Consider the following 13,455-nt stretch of genomic DNA (forward strand, 5'->3'; position numbering starts at 1 on the left):
CTACTTTGGAATGTTGCAACGGTCGTTATTACAACTTTTTTATCAGCAGATATCAAGCTTCTTTTAAATTATGGTTAGTTTGTTGAGTGTAGTATTTCAGCTAGTAGCTTCCTTAAAAAAATAATTTATCTCACTACAAGATATAATTGTATACAGGTTTATTGTTTCATAATAATTAGGTAAATATATATTCTAAGGAAAATTTTAATACTCTGTTTAAATCCTTGTTTATACCAATAGTATTAAAAGACGCCCGTCATTCCATTTATTCATATCAACTAACTGAATTTGATCTAAATATTGTTATTGTGGTTATGATTTACTCTTCCTAGATGGACAAGTTTGATTGGGCTCTTGATGCTTCTACAGATAATAAAACTAAAAAGCCTATTGAGACCGATTTATCCGCAATATTCTCTGATCAAGAAGTCGGAAACTATTATTATTATAAAAAAACTTTTTATGACGATTTCAACGACAAAGATTTCAATAAAATACATCTTTTTAATATTGGGAATCATCATACATTGGATATTTATAAATCTAACTTTATTTTACCGGTTCATTACAATAAAAATGCATATGAAACCCATATTGGAATCGGATCATGGTATCAATTTTCTAAAACTTCATATCCCGGGAATATTGCACCAATCGAAACTCAAATCCAAAATATAAATAAAAAATTATTTTCAAATCGTATCATACAGGCATTTGGAATGCACAATTACATCGGAACCGAAGAAGGGATTTTTTATTACAAATTTGACTATAAACATTTTTCTAAAGATGTTTTGAAGTTTTGCAAAAAGAATTTAAAAGATAACTCGAAAATAATAAATGAATTGATGTTGAATAATTTCTTAGGGGTTTCCGTGTTGGTATATAAATTATTTTGGCAATCAATAATTTTAGGGCTATGATCAAGATAAACTTGTGGGAATGATTGTCGTCACAAAATTTGAAAGAAATCAACATTTGTGTGGTCGAATAAATCTATTTCTAATTAATAAAAAATATAGAGAAACAAAAATAGGTTTTTGATTGATATTTATTATTTTAGCCGAGATATTTATAAATATTATTTCTGAAGTGCTTTCAAATCAAAATGTAAATTATGTATATTTGTTTTATATATTAAAGTTAACCATGTTGGCAGATAATACTAACGAAATTTTGACTAATTTTCTTAACAAATTTGGATTTATTCGCATATTTGTAAACAAATGGAACCAGTTTATTACCTGCCTATATATTCTTCATATTGGGAAATCCAATGTGTATAATGTTCGAAATTTTGTTCGAAATAAATTTTAGGAAATTAAAAAAATAGAAATAGAAGAGCAATTGAAGTTCGTACAAAATTTGTCTGCATTTGATATAAAAAATTATTTCTCATTTTTCTTAAAATATCCGATTCAACATATAAATAAACTTATGAATTTTAAAGAACACTACGTATGGCAAATGTCGACCGACAATCGAATAAATATGTTAAAAGAAGAATCTGACGTTGTTCAACTTTCAACTAAGGATATAAATCAAGTTATCAATAATTTTTCAAAAAATATTGATAATGTTGAGTTTGTTCTGGCGACAAATTTCAGCGAAATCCTTGATATAAATGAATCACTAAGGAAAATAGAAAATTTGGAAACTGAAAATTATTTAAAATACTGTTCAAATGGAGTATTCACAATACTCGTATTTGTCTTGATTTCTACTTTAGGCGTATTCAAATGAAGCTTTGGTTGCATCATGTAGTTCACTAATAGGAAGCAAAGGTTACTACAATGTTGGAACTACTTTTGAGATTTTACGCAAAGATGGAACTGATTATAGTATATATATTTATGAATCACAATTTCAGCTATACATGAAACTTTAATAAATATAGTTTTCGAGATCATGAAATTTTATAAATGCTATTATGTATGGATGATTAATTTATTCTATTAGGTGATGGCTTTTCTTGAAATAACACTTTCTGAAAAATCAGATTCAAAAATACTGAATTGTGCAATTGTTTATTTTGAAGAAAATACAAGTTTTTTGCCCAAAAAATTAACAAATAATTACATTGAAATATATATAAAATACTTTTATGAAATGTATGATCCAGTCGAAATAAACATTACTGAATCTCTTAAAATGTTCAAATTTGAAGATAAGTTTTCTCCGATTACAACCACAGATAACTTTGAATTTTATTTTCTTTCACATTTAAATCATAAACAAGTGTCTGAAACATTAAAACTATTCTATGATTCCAGTGATTGTGAAAAGTTGATGAATACTGGAATTTTTACAATAATCGTATTTACTTTTATTAATATAAGGCATTTTCTGAAAATAAAATTATATCCATTTTTATGGCCGCACTGGGGAAAATGGAAGATGTTGTAGACAACAGAGTCTTGTTCTACGCTCTTAATAATAAATACAAAAATTTAATAGGCATGAATTTTATTTTTATTTTCTAGAAAAGACAATTTTTTCTATTTCAAATGAAATATTCAAATTTCACAAATGTAAAACTATCAAATTTCAGATTTATGATAAAATTTAATATTTTGTTTGTTAACTAAGATAAAAACGAAAATCTAAAAAGCACATTTTTGCACATTTGCATTCCAAAAATAAAATAATAAATATTTCAATCAAAAGATAATTAAGATTCCTCCTTTATTTATAAAAAAAACATTAAAAAATATAATCTTATTTTTAAATATTCAAATAAAAATTAATAAATAAAAGAATTTAAATTCAAGTCGTCGTGAGCATATGGGCAACTCTCTAACCGGACGAAATTACATATTTGACGAATACAAACAAAAAAAACTAGTCGGTGCATTAGAACGGGGCAGTATAGACACCGAGGACTTTTCTCTGGCCACAGCAGAAGCCAACAAAGTCCCCCCTCCCCACACTCTTAGTGCGGCCAAAAATCCTCAATAATAACCAAAAACCCAATAAACATCGACACTGGCCTGGAAATCAGCGACGACACAGAACTGTTCCCCACAATGTTCAAATGGGAGGAAGGCGGGAATGAGGTCTACTTCGCCTGCAGTTATGACAACTGGAAGAAACACGAAATGATGAAATGGTATACCACAGCATTACTCCAGTTATAATGACTTTTTTTGCATAGTGGATCTGCCCCACGGAGAACACGAGTACAAGTATGTGGTCAATGGGGTCTGGAGGGTCAATCAGAACGAGGTGGAGTGGTTGTTTATTTGTGTAGAAAACTATTCAAAGTCCTTTAAATACTCTTAATAATGTGATTTCAATATCCAGGGGGGACTTTGATGTGCATGAAGCACTTAAACAAGACTTTTTGGACAGAAAGAATGACACTACCCACCAGAAAGCAGTGGATTATTGTATTTATTTAATTATTTAAATATTATTAACTATTATATATAATTAATTATTTAATTAATTAGCTGAATATTATGAGGATGATGAAGGATTCTCTCAGGAGATACCTTTACGGTACACATTCGAGAAGAAAAAACCCCAATCCCTGCCTATCCACCTCATGCCTTGTGTTTTAAACGAAAATCTGCCCATAAATGTAAATTATATTAGCCATGGCAAGGTAGAACCCAACCTCCTGCCCGAGCCAAGCCATGCTGTGTTACAACACGTGTTTGTTTTGTCCATAAAAGTAGTCCTGGTGGTGTAATCTGCCAGAAAGGAGTCCTTGTGATGAGTGCCTCTCATCGCTATCGGAAAAAGTTTTTTACTACTCTGTTATATCGGCCTGCCTGAGTTGTTCTAATAATAATACTTTTAACATTTATTAATATATTTAAATTCTTTTTTAATTAAATATATTTTTATAATAAAATTATTGTCATTTCGTGTGACTGATATGGATGATGTTGAACAATCAGAAAATGAGAATATATGTGGTATTATCCATTTTATTATAAATTAAAGACCGAATTATAGTCAGTGGTGGTTTGGATAACAGAATAAGATTATTTAATAACTTCCCAAACTCAGTCAGATCACTCAATTTCTGGTCACACGTAAACGACGTGGAATTCAATCCAAAACAGGACATCCTGGCCGTGTCTGGACATGAGGTGGTCTTCCTCTACCACTACCCCTCCCTCCGAGAACTCTCCGGCACCAAACTGGGCTCTTCCAACGTCATTTCCATCAAATTCCGTCGTGACAACCTCACCATGTACACTGCCTCAGACCAATTCCACAAAGCACTCAATTTGTGCGATATTTCCCGCCGTTTAGAACCCATCACGTCATTCGATTCGACCGCCATCCTATCCTGTCTGGACTACAGCCCCACCCTGGTTGGCCCCCACCTCCCCACTCCCAGGACACGTGCCTAACTGGGGACTTTTTAGGCCGGCTGATTATGTATGACTGGAGGTCCCCCACCAAGATAATCCTCCACTCTGTGCCTAATAATGTGTGTGCTATTTCTATGGTGGGGAACCAAGTGGTAGTAGGGAATAGTGCGGGCTATATATATTCGTTTGATGTGAGGAAGTGTGATGAGTATGTGGGTCTGTTCTCGATGGGGAGGGGGTGTGTGTTGTCCTGTCGGGTGGGGGATCGGTTTGTGTTTGCCTCCTCGTCTGTGGGGAGGGTGGCTGTGTTGGATTCGAGGACATATGCTTGTTGTTATATGTTTGAGGATGAGTCGGCTAAGTATATAAGGGATTGTGTGCCTGTGTACGATGAATGTAGATTGGTTACTGCTAGTAATTCCTTTATTAAAATGTGGGATTGTACTACTTGTCGTGTTATTGATACGTGTAGTATCCACACTGAATCAGTCACCTGTCTTGCTTATCTCCCAAATGATCACGTCGATTTTTAATTTTTATATTTTATTATTTTTTTATTTAATTTAGTTTTATAACGACTTTTAAAATTAGACAGAATTGACTTGATTCTTCTGTTTACTTTATTTTTATACAGTTTACCCTCTATTGCTCGCCATTTCTATAACTCGCCACTTTTTTGGAAAAAATGCCATTTTTACTAAGGAAATTCCATTGCTCGCCAAATTCTTTTACTCGCCACGTTTTAGTATTAAAAAATTAAAATTTATTATTAAAAAAAATAATTTTTCAAATATTTATACCGCGTGTTTTTTTTGTAACATGAGGAAGTGCTCAAGATTATGATCAAAAAAAAGAAATTATAAATTATCTTATTGTTAATTCTTCTCTAAGTCTAAGGCGTGTTTCAGAAATTTTTTCGTCGCGTTTCAAAAAATCAATTTCGAGACGTGCAATTAACGATCTTAAATTGAACAAACAGAAGATTCTTGGAATTAATCCAATTTATAGGAGAAGTTCTCGTTTTTCGAAACTTAGATATTCAGCAATTGATTCTGAAATCATTGCCTGGATAGATTACATGGAATCTATTGGAGTTTGCCTCAATGATGAGATAATTTTGTCGAAAGCAACTGAAATTGCTGCGTTAAACGGTCTCTTCGAATTTAAAGCCAGTAAAGGATGGCTTGAAAAGTTCAAAAAAAGGCACAATGTAAAACTAAGAATTTTTCATGGTGAATTGGGATATACTGCGGATGAGTTCAAAGACCAAATCGAAGACTTTAAAAAAATTATCTCTTCTAAAATAAATGAATATGGTTCAGAAAATGTTTATAATGCCGACGAAACCGGCGTATTTTACAAGACCATTCCATCAAAAAGTGTCTGCAGGAAACGCCGACCAGGACAAAAATTACTTAAAGATAGGTTTAACATTTTTAGCCAATTTGATGAATATTTACAATACCGGAATTCTTCAAAGGCTTGGATGAACATGGAAATATTTAACGAATGGCTGTATAACTGGAACAAGACTCTCAAACAAAAACAAAAAAAGATACTTTTGGTTGTAGACCATTGTCCTTCGCATAGAATAACAATCGAATTAAGTATGATAGAAGTTTTATATTTACCAAAAAACACGACTACTGTGCTTCAACCGATGGATCAAGGAATCATTAGATCATTCAAATCTCATTTCAACAAATTTAAATTTAAACATATAATTGAACAAATAAACTAAGGTGACGCAACTATTGAATGCTATAAAAAATTAACCCTGAAAGATGCAGTCTTATTTTCTTATCTAGCCTGGAAAGATGTGATACAATATCAAAATGTTTTCAGCACGCCAAATGGGAAAACAGAATTGAAGAACCTATTATGGAAGACCATAAAATAAAAAATTTCGAACAAATTATAGAAAAATTAATGATCACAGATCCCATAAAAGAAGAGGAGTTTATAGACTTTACGTACTCTGAAAATGACGAACTTCATGAATTTGTTCAAAACAATAACTATGAAAATAACGATGAAAATGCAATTTTAGACAGTTCAATTACTGAAGATTGTGAAAGAAACAACTGTATTACACATCGAGATGCGATAAAATGTATTTCGGACCTCAAAAAATATTTTTCACATGACGATAATTTTGATGTGAATATGCTAGAAAGTTTATTAAAAATGCAAAAAAATATAGAGAAAAGATCATACAAAAAAACTATAAATGATTACTTTACTTAAAATTTTGGTTTTTTAAATAAATGTTTCGGCTATTTATTTAAATGTTTAGATAGTTAAAAATTATAGAAATTTTTTGTTGATAGAAAATAGGATATTGATTATTTCTCTTACTCGCCAAATTCTCTTAGTCGCCAATTTTGGCTTGGTCCCAAAAATGGCGAGCAATAGAGGGAAGACTGTATTTGTGTAAATGTTTTACAACAAAAAAGATAAACTTCCTCATCCTTAAAATGATAATTTCGAAACCTCAAAATTGCCCATTAATCTTAAAAATAATACATAAAACCATTTTTATAGAGATTTATTGTGGTTTAACAAAATATGATAATCACATGCTCACATTATTGCCCAAAATCTAAAATGAAGTTGAAAGTTGTATTCGCGGTCAATTCCGGGGAAAATTGCAATATTTGTGGCCTGAGGGCAATTAGTTGACGATTAAATAGCAATCTGCGCATTCCATTTATTTGGTAGTATTTTAAAAATGAATCAAGAAGGTTATTTTTGTTTTTATTTCCCAGTTCTTGGAAGAGGGTACTACATGTTCATTATTTTGGGGGGCTTCACGTTTATTTGTGCCTACACTCATCGTGTCAATCTAAGTCTAGTGATTGTCCAAGTAGTACAAACTGACGATAAAAACATTTCTGGAAACGTGCTTGTTTTAATGACTAATTTCTAGTTTATTGTGAAATGGAATTCTCTCGAGCGGGGAATGGTCCAATCCTCGTTTTTTCTGGGATATTTTTTGATGCAGTTTACAGGGGGAATGCTAGTAGAAAAATACGGAGGAAAAATGTTGCTAACAATAACACTCTTCGTTTCATCTCTTCTAACCATTCTGTCTCCCACTGCACTTCTCAACTCTCCATATTCTCTCATCGCACTGAGACTCGCCATGGGGTTGTCTCAGGTCCCCAGTTGCGTCCTCATGATAGGGATTCCTCATAACGTCCTTCCAGAAACTGACCGTCCACTGGGTCCCCCACCGACGACAGTCCACGGTGATCGGACTTATATTTTCCGGTATTTGACGTTGAGTGGACCACCAGGAGCTCAACTGGGGGTTGTGTTTGGATTCCTTCTGACCTCCGCCATTGCTCGACTGCCGAATTCGTGGTCATATTCATTTTATATTCTTGGTTTGATATTGTAATATTCAGGCTGTTTGGGCTTGGTTTTGGGGGCTGTTTGGCATGTGTGGATGGACAATTTCCCGGAGGACAACAAATTTATTTCTGAGCGAGAAAAACGGTATATTGTTCAGAACTGCAAAGAACCAATAAAAATTAAGTTTTCGGTTTGAAATTGACTTTTATTTGTACAGCAAGTCCCACTAAAGTCAATATTTTTGTCCAAACATTGCATTGCTGTGTTTGCGAACGAATTCACTTCGATGTGGACCACATTCACCAATCTGACTATTTATCCCAAATATTTATACGCAAAATTCGGATTTCTTACAGAAAATGTGAAAATATGAGTTTTTTGTAGTTCTAGCAAATGTATGCGTCGACTATTCCGTATATTGCCATCATGCTTTCCATGTCGTTTGTGGGAATTGTTTCTGATTACGTAATCCACAAAAATTACATCAAAAAAATCAACGTTCGTCGGATTTGCATGTTTTTGGGTTTGTTTTTACGTTTTTTGAACAAAAGGGTCACTTCCGTGTTCTTTCATCTACCTTGCCACCACCTACCTCCCACGGGATGCCGGGAATTTCGCGGTGGTAATCTTCACCTTCGGGAGCTTCCTCATGGGCTTCCAAATCACGGTGTTGCACAACGTGGTGGACTTGAGTCCCCAGTTTTGTGCCACCATAATGGGAATTGCCTCCTCCTTTGGCACATTTGGGGGGACCGTCGCCCCGTTTGTGAACGAAGTGATCACCACAGACCAGGTTGGTTGTTTATGACTGTTGGTAGTTTAATGTATTCAATTGGAGGATTGTTTTTACTATTTCTGGGGTGATTGGGACTCTTTCTACTGTCGCGTTCATGCTTTGGGGGACCAGCACACGACAGTCCTGGGATTCGCTTCCCGCCAGTCGCACTGAGTCGACCATTCTATGACATTGGACTCTTAAATAACTTTTTTGTTATATATAATAATCATTCTAGGTAGACAGTAGCAAGGTTCTAAGGTTTTTTTGTATATGTAAATTAATTTTATTTTAATATTGCTAGTTAATTTTAAGTATAAAATATTTAAATAAATTATGTTGGTTTTTGTTTTATGTGTGGCATTGGTTTTAATAACTACGATTTTATTATTATCCAAAAAAAAGAAAATCAATGGAAATGGAAAGAATATAATTGTATATATTTTCCTTTCTTATAAAGATTTCTGGCGGATCCAGCGGGATTGGTAAATCCTTGGCCTACGTGGCTGTCCGATCCGGATTCAACGTCCTTATTATTGCGAGAAATAAAGTAATCCTCCACCATATCTCTTAGGAAAGACTTTTCTCTACAGCAAATGAGATTGAGAAATACGCCAGGAAACACAACAGTCAATCTGTTTTATCTATATTCCAAAAAGTAGGTTGTTTGGGATATTTCTCTCGATTTAAACCAAGAATATTCAGAAATTGACTCAGCAATCGACAACTTTGTACAAGAACAGGTAATAACATCAATAAATTCTAGAAAATAACAAAAATCGATATTTTATTTAATTGCGCGGGAAATTCGCATCCGGGAAACTTTGAAGTGCTGGACCAAAAGTGTTTTGAGGTGTTTTTCTGTCCTCATCAAAGGATCAAATGTCCTCAAATTTCCATTCGGCAGTCAAACTGACCAGAGCAGTCCTTCCTTACATGAAACGTGCTCTTTGTGGTAGAATCGTCTTTATTTCTTCCGTCGCTGGCCTTGTCGGTCTCCACGGTTTTACAGCCTATTCTGCGAGTAAGTTTGCATTGAGGGGATTCGCCGATGCCCTGTCGATGGAAGTACTATGGGTGTCTCAGAGGAGTAGGTCAAGCCTTTCAATGTTGGGGTCACCATTGCCTTCCCCCCTGACACGGATACTGAGGGATATCGTACTGAAATGGAATTTAAGGTCTTTTCAGGGTGATCACGTGTAGTCTGAGGAATGTGTTGCCATTTCTGAAACCGCGGGGTTGTATTCGTCCGATACTGTGGCTGAGACTATTTTTGGGGACACCATGGTTGGTTTTTTGTTGGTTTTTGAGGGAGAAGGCTGGGAAGTATTTCAGTACTGTCGGATTTGATGGTTTTCTTGTGTCCAATTTGTGTGTTGGGATGTCTCGGTCTTCTTCTGTGCTTTCGACTGTGTTTCAAGTGAGTGGGTTGTTTGATTTGTTAGTTCATGTGCCTGGGGGTTGTACGTGTAGTAGGTCTGGGATATATTTACTATTTCGACAGAATAGTCAACTCCATTCATTTGCGACGCCAACGAGAGAATTTGGACTAGTTTTTTATTTTCTTATTTGAAGGTTGTTTGTATGTTTCTATAGACGTTCTTCACTTCGTTATTTTTTGGAACTGTTCTAATTTTATTACAACAAAAATCCAGTTTAATCGCTAGCTTAACATCGATTGACTTGGCTAATTTTATTAGATATTAAATAGTTATATTAAGAATAATATTATTTGGGGACTGTCTCTAATATTTTTGCCGTATTCCACACATCATGACCAGTTTTAAATATAGGATAAGTCCTCGTTTTTTGACATTCTTGAGGTGTTCTTCCGACTTTTATGTATTGGTTATCAACATAAATTGTTATTAGATATTTGCGGCTTTCGATTTAGGATCAACTTCAAGTGACTACTCATTTTTAAACTTACAGGGCCAGAAAGACCAATTCAGAAGTTATTTTTAATGAGATTTTTAAAATTTTTAAATTAAAGTTTGAAAGTGGTCCAAATAAGGTTGTATATTTATTATTTCAAAATGAATTTAAACTTAAGTATTTTTTAATGGAAAACCATAAATGAGATAAAATAATTTGATTTGTGTTAATTATATGAATTTAATTTTTTGGTTCAACGTTACAATTTTCTTTTCCTCCGTAATATTTATAGTTTGGAAAATAAAATATCAATTAATAGATTCTAGGAATAGCTACAATCTTCGGAACAGTGATTTATGTCTATAAATTCAGTAACCTCAAATCAGTCGAAAATACATATATTTGGTACGTGGTCCCCATCTCCATATCTTGTGTTTTCGCATTCATTTTTATTATATCTCCTGTTTTTGGCTTTTGGGCAACGATTAAAGGGGACAAACTGTCACTAATACTAGTTTTAAATTCATAATTTAAACTAGTTTTTAATCGGACTCGTTTTTTCCATTCTCATCTCAACTGCCACAATAATATATTTCGGATGTTTTCATCGTCAGTTCAACAAGGGCATGCACAATGGTTTAACTAACTTGATGACTCACTACACGTCCAACAAGATCCTAGTTGACACAATCCAGCAATATGTTTACAATTTTACTTCATTCCACTTCAGTTTAAATGTTGTGGAGCTGTCAATTATTCAACTGAGTACCCCACTGGAGTGCCCTCTTCATGCTGCGTATACAAACTTAGTAATTCCTGTTCGGTGTTCTACCGGGTTAGTTATTATTGGTTTACTCGAGACTTGTACTGATGTATTTTATTATTACATTCAAACGTATTGGGTCATAGTGTTGGTGGCCTGTGGAATAATCAGCTTTATATTTGTATTTATGATGTAGTGAGTTGTTTAGATGTGTAATTTTGTGATTATTGTCATGCTGGTTAGGAAGTGCAATGTTTCCAGTTCTCCGATTATTCGGTCTGTGAAAGATGAACCTTCCCAATTTTCGACAATTGGGATCACTAATCTTAACACTGATGTTTTGAAGGAAATACTAAAAGTTCTGAGAGCTAGAATAAATCGAGAGTAATTGACTAATCTTGACTCTTTTTAATAGAAATTTTTTTATTAAGACTGATTTTAATTAAACATATGCGGAAACAAATATACGAATTTATAGTTCAAAGAAAAAACATTAATTTGAATAAACTAATTTCTTTAAAATTCTCCAGCTGAGATTCGAAGTTTATAAAAATATCAAAAATGAATTTTACAAAACACTAGTTTTTGTTCTTGTATGAATCGTCCGTCTGCATTAAAAATTCGTCAATATAAAAATGAATATTTGGTATTTGGATTTATAAAAAATTTCTTTGATAATAGACCATACTGCTTGTGTAATAAGTCATTATAAAATGATGAAATGAAACCGTCAAAATTGTTGGATCATCTTAGGAAAAAACATTCTAATAAAAAGATAGACCATTAGAAGAATTTTCTTTTTAATCAAAAAAGGATTGACACTGTTTTTACAAATAGTAATGAAATAAACAATAGTTGTTATTATTTAAAATTGTATATGGGAGGACTAATTGCATCTTATAAAATTGCAATGATTATTGTCAAAAATGAGAGTTCCCACGTTTCTGGTAAAAATCTCATCAAACCATCTATATCAGCAATTCTATCAGATCTGATGGGTTCAAATCCTAACGAAATTTTTAAATATGTGCCAATTGACAATGATTCAAACAACCAATCAGTTATAATGGGATATGTGAGGTTGATCTTATTAAATGCTTATTCTTTAAGATATTTTGACGATCATGTTCTTCTTACAGAAGATTTATTATTCGTCAAATATTTGGAAACTGATACTGCTGGATTTTCTATTTTTCTGTAGTCAAATTATTTTTGGATGAGAAAAAGATTCCATGTGAAAATTTGGTCTCTTGGGCCACAAATAGTGGAATGTCTATGGTTGGGAGGTATAAAGAATTTGCAGCATATTTGAAAAAAATTGTCCTAATGTGATTCATATACATTTTGTTCTACATAGACACCATTTGATTTCAAAAGCTCTTTCACCAATTCTACATGAAACGTTAAATATAGTAAAACCTCTCAAATCCACCGTTTCTTGAATCCGCCTGTTTCTTGAATCCGCTTTACTTAATTGTTAACTAAATTAATTATTATTTAAATTACACGCCACATTGTTTTCTTGAGATGCGTCGTTGTACTAGACTTTATATCAACGAAAAATTTTTTATTCTTCGTTATATTTCTGAAAACCCGTCAATGTGTGCTCCACAAATTTTAAGAATTTTTTCTGTTAGACTGAAAAAGGCGATTTCTCCGAGAGCAATAAACGATTTTAAGTCAAAACTTGACCCATTAAACAGGACTGATATAAAAACATTCAACGCTACAAGAATTCCTAAACTCAAGTTTAATGAAATTTATGAGAAACTGGTAGCGTGGATTAATTTAGTGGAGTCAAAGGGAGCAATTTTATCTCATTCAATAATCATTTCAAAGGCTTTTAAATTTGGAGAAAATAATGAAGCATTTAAAGCAAGCCGTGGATGGCTAGAAAAGTCCAAAACTTGAAATGGCCTTAAGCTAAGAAAACATCACGGCGATATGGGATCAATTAATCATAATGAAAAATCCATTACTGATTTCAACGACATAATCAGTTTAAAAATTCACCAATATGGATTGGATAACGTCTATAATGCTGATAAAACCGGTGTTTTTTAAAAGGCAATTCCTTCGAAAAGTGTATGTACAAAATCAAGACCTGGAATAAAGTTGTCGAATGATCGATTTTCATTTTTATGTGCAAATTGTTCCGGTGAGGATAAAAGAATGCCTTTGATGATAGGAAGATTCAAGAATTAATTAGAAATGTGAAATCAATTATGCAATTTTTTATGATGGATTTCTAGAATATTGCTATTTTGAAAATGAAGAACTAATTGAATTTTTGGAAGGGCAATCTCGAGAAGATGAAAAACCTTAACCAGTATTTGATTTTATTTAGTGACTAAAAT

This window comes from Octopus sinensis, unplaced genomic scaffold, assembly GCF_006345805.1.
Source record: "Octopus sinensis unplaced genomic scaffold, ASM634580v1 Contig10331, whole genome shotgun sequence".
Classification (NCBI taxonomy): domain Eukaryota; kingdom Metazoa; phylum Mollusca; class Cephalopoda; order Octopoda; family Octopodidae; genus Octopus; species Octopus sinensis.